This window comes from Papaver somniferum, chromosome 2 (assembly GCF_003573695.1).
Source record: "Papaver somniferum cultivar HN1 chromosome 2, ASM357369v1, whole genome shotgun sequence".
Lineage (NCBI taxonomy): Eukaryota > Viridiplantae > Streptophyta > Magnoliopsida > Ranunculales > Papaveraceae > Papaver > Papaver somniferum.
The window spans coordinates 111,586,968-111,590,633 of NC_039359.1; positions in this window are offsets into that span (position 1 = coordinate 111,586,968).

A 3,666-nucleotide genomic window follows, 5' to 3' on the forward strand; every position below is an offset into this window, starting at 1 on the left:
CTACCGCAACTGAAGAAGTTTTAGTTCCAGAAGTAAAACCATAATCCCTTTCTATCGGAAAAGATGTGTTCGTCACCTCCTCTAATCAAGGATGTTCCACATCACATGGAAGGAAGAAATCTCCAAACGAAGTTGTTAATACTGCACTATATAATCACTCCTGTGATCAGAAAGTATGTTTCTTTTGCAAGGCAAAAGGTCCTGTTAAACAAAAGGGAAACTCTAGGTTGAATAAAAATTCCTTTATTCAACTTCAATACACCTTAGACTTAATTCTCAAAGGTATAAATGACATTCGTATAGCTAAACCAATTGGTTTTCATACTTACCTTGTGTATGCTACCAGGAAAGTCAGTTCAATGAGTTCCTCGAATACTCAGAATCAGAACAGACGTCTTAACAAAAATTGTCTAAGGAAACATCAAGTGTTTTCTTCTGTTAAAAGAGGAGATAACGTTACCTTTGATGTGAACAAAATTCCAGGAGAAAGGAGCAAAACAGATGATATGAGAAATAACCTAGAGAAGATAGTTGAAGGCTATAAAGAAATTGTCAACATGTTTTCAACCTCCTCAAGTCAAAAATTTTCTGGTAAGAACTCAAACTATGTCTCGTATGTTGATGACAGTAAGTTTTATGATAATTTCTCATATCAAAAGGGATTCCTTTCTAGATTCGAAGGGAAAAAGAGACCTAACTGTAAACACAGTTCATTTAGTGAGCTTAGATCTCATACTTGTGTCAATTAATTACAAGGATTGAAAACTTACTCATAAAAATCCTGTTGAGTAAGATGTGTTAATAATCATGTATACTGTTTGAAAAATTGCTTTCTGTTTTATTGAGCTATTTTCTTATCGTCCATAGCTAAACTATTGTCTGCATACAACTTTGCTTTAAGTTTTGGTTATGTCTGATGTTGTTCTTCTTTTGTTTTTGTTGCAACTATGTTGTGTGCTCTAAATTATTTCTCTATGGAGATATAAAATTTATTGAGCCAAAAGTCTTGTGATAATTTTCACATAGCAGAATTTTTATCTTGTCGTAAAAATTACGACCGGTTGCGTACCTTTGTTGTTGGGTCAAGATTGTGTTCGTACGAGTACCCATGTTACTGTCACAAATCAATTTTTAAAAACCCTAAAAGTTACCTTCCCTAAGAAACCATTTAAATACCAAAACCCTTGAGTCTCGTACGCATACTCTAAGATTTTTTTGTGGTTTGTCAAGAATGTCTTTTTCTAACTCTAGCGATTTTGCAAAAGGGTTTCTTGACAAAGGTATTGGTTTCGAGTCCAAGGGAAGGAAGAAAAGAACCCTAGTAGAAAATGATCATCCTAATGCCTCATGTTACTATGTCTATACACATCAGGATGTTGAGAATGAGGATATGGTTTCTGCTGAAATGGTTCATGATTTTCTTAAATATTTTGAGGAATCAAAACTGCAGGTCGTTGATAATTTGAAGAGTCTTGATGTGTTAAGAACTGATTTGAAAAAGGTTACTTCTGACCTTGGTCTCATAAAGACACATGTTAAAGATCTTTTCAATGAGTATATCTTCTTTGAAAATGCAGTAGATGTTGTCAATCACAAGCTCAAAGACCTCAAGGCTCGTGAGGATTCGAAAACGTCTATTTGATTTCATTTCGTGTTCTGTTTTGATGGTTTAAGAGTCTGTCCTTGTTCTTTAGCTTGTTGATTTTATTTTGTCTAGGAAATCTTCTTATAGTAATTTTATTCTTGTGTTTTTAGGAAGAATAACTAGAGTTTGGAATAACCATTATTGTGATTACGCATAGCTATGTCCAACGCTTTTCATCTTCATTGTTTTTAGGTTTATTTTTTTAAATTCTAAAATTGTTTGGAAGATGATTTTTACAGTATTAATATTTATGGTTTTATATATTGCAATTTGTTATGGGATATGTCTGTGTTTGCGTCCGTGAACTATGATTGTCCCATACTTTGTCAAAAGTTAAGTCTTTCACATGTCGATATGCAAGTATTGATAAAAGAATGAATAAACTGTTGACATTACAAAAGTTAAGCCCATTGTATGTCATTATGCAAATATTGATGGAAGATAGGATGAACTTTTGTTTACGGGGATTATGTCTATTGTATGTCATTGCGCAAATAGTGATGGAAAATAAAATGATCCTTGTCTATTCCGCAATTGATCTTCCCTAATCCATATTTTTATGTACATACTGTGTGGCTCCATAAGTTCTCTTATGTTGAGCATTTCCGATTAAATTAAATTTTCTTGTGGTTGATTTAATTGAGTATTTTGGATTCAAATTCATATTCGTATGTGCTTTTTTATGTCCAAAGAAATCTTTCTTTTCTTGTGAAAGTAAGGTCGCACTTGTTGTTCTTTAGCGAATGCCATTTTATGGGGGATAGTTCTTAATTGAACTTTTGCTTAATTGCCAAATCTTTGTGGGGAGTGCGGCTGTGGAATATTATAGGGGTTATCTTGTATCTTTATAAACTTCTTGATGAATGCATTTAGCTTCGTCTATATGATGGCATCTAAAAAAGTTGATATGTGCTTTCTTTTGGTCATGAAATGTCTCTATGGAAATTTCATTAGGATCCCACTAGTTTTCGTACCTTTGCCAATTTTATTGACAAAAAGGGGGAGAATTAATGTGTAGTTCACACTACAAATACATATGGTTTTCGGATCATTATGTAAGGGGGAGTGGTTTCCATGTGAGATGGAGTATTGACTAAGGGGGAGTGATACATATCACCATAGTATTATTGTCGAAGTTGTGATACAATTCAACTTTGATACTGTGTAATAATATTATCACACTGTGTAACAATGATTGAGAACTCTTGTTTTCTCATTGTTATAGCTACAGATTTTCAACAACGATGATGCTAAACTTACAACCTTTGGAATCATTGAAGTACTTGGAAGTGACGAAGATTTCGAGTAATGTTGAAGAACCAAGGAGATTATGCATGTGAAAGATAAGCTTTAAAAGTTTGTTTATTTATTTTGTATTCCATATGTATTGATAGTTTTGTCACTAAAATTGACAAATGGGGAGATTGTTTGAGCTCTGCTCGGTCGAACTCGCAAGCGTTGCTATCTCAAGCTTGTTGTCAAGTTTAGTTGCCAAAACTATAAGTCTTGATTTCTAGTCTACTCATAACTAAGTATCGGACTTGGATAGAAAGTGTAGTTGAGCTTTAAACTCCATGGCGATCATCATACAAAGACGAAGAACTACTCAAGGAACTGGTGGAACTTCATCGACTAAAAGGTATGTGGAGACTTGAACTTATCTATCACTCAAAAGTTTATCTACTCTATCTCCTATCTTGAGACAAAAGTCGTATTGCTATATAGACTATGATTATACACATTTGATATTTCGAGCCGAGTTTATCTCGCTTATCTATTTCTCGAAATATGTGTTGGTAATCTTTTGCTTTGGCCAAGTTCATCTTTAATAGTGACGAAAGTCAAATTAGTTTTGATTACTTGAAAATCGCTTTGACGAAAAATTGCTTGTGAACAACAACTATATAACGTCCTCTAAGAATGTTTCAATGATTGAAATGAGAGTTTAGAATTAACCTTGAAAGGATATAAACATTGTGTGATAACTCATACGCGTGTAAGTCCTTATTCCTTGAACCAAA